The sequence below is a fragment of the Bison bison genome, unplaced genomic scaffold (genome assembly GCF_000754665.1).
Source record: "Bison bison bison isolate TAMUID 2011002044 unplaced genomic scaffold, Bison_UMD1.0 scf7180017847995, whole genome shotgun sequence".
NCBI classification, from domain to species: domain Eukaryota; kingdom Metazoa; phylum Chordata; class Mammalia; order Artiodactyla; family Bovidae; genus Bison; species Bison bison.
The window spans coordinates 15,860-16,546 of record NW_011478568.1 but is presented as its reverse complement, the minus strand read 5'-3'; the positions used below and the strand labels follow the sequence as shown (position 1 = coordinate 16,546).

At 69.1% G+C, this 687-nt stretch overlaps 1 protein-coding gene across 1 annotated transcript in view; it reads left to right on the top strand.

Annotated features, from left to right (window-relative positions):
- LOC104991787 (mucin-2-like) overlaps window positions 1-687 on the top strand; it is a gene marked incomplete at its 3' end in the record, with an annotated part of 16,980 nt that overhangs the window by 591 nt on the left and 15,702 nt on the right. The window lies entirely within an intron of this gene.

Here is a 687-nt window from a genome sequence, read left to right as displayed (position 1 = left end):
CAGGCGTGTGTGGCCCCACCTGGCCAGGCAGGTGGGCAGGGGCTCAGCCACTGCTCAAGTGTCCCCAGAGAGCGGCCACCCCACCCAAGCCCACAGCCTCGGCCCCTCTGCGAGGGGGAGCTGCATGAGCCAGCGTGACGCCCGTGCCCACCCCCAGGGTCAGCACGCCCCACTACAGCCCGGGGCTGCTCATCGAGAAGACTGACGCCTACACCAAGATCTACTCCCGCGCTGGGCTCACTCTCATGTGGAACCAGGAGGACTCAGTCATGGTGCGTTGCGGGGAGGGCCGGGGGGCTGGGGCGCCACGCGGGAAGTGGAGGGGCACCCTGTGAGGGTCCCTCTGGGCCCTCAGGGCTGCCAGAACTGCCCCCGGGTCTCCCACCACAGCTGACCAGGCTCTGAGCCCCACTTGGCTGTGGGGCGGGGCGACCCTGCGGCCTGCTCACCTGTCCCCTCCCCCGGCAGCTCGAGCTGGACAGTAAGTTCCGGAACCACACGTGCGGCCTCTGCGGGGACTACAACGGCCTGCAGACACACTCGGAGTTCCTCTCCGAGGGTGAGTGCCTCCTTGGGGCCTCAGTGGGCGGGTGCGGGCGGCCCCCTGGCGCCCTCCAGCCTTGCTGAAGGCCGTGACCCCCAGGTGCACGCTTCAGTCCTGTCGAGTTTGGGAACATGCAGAAGGTG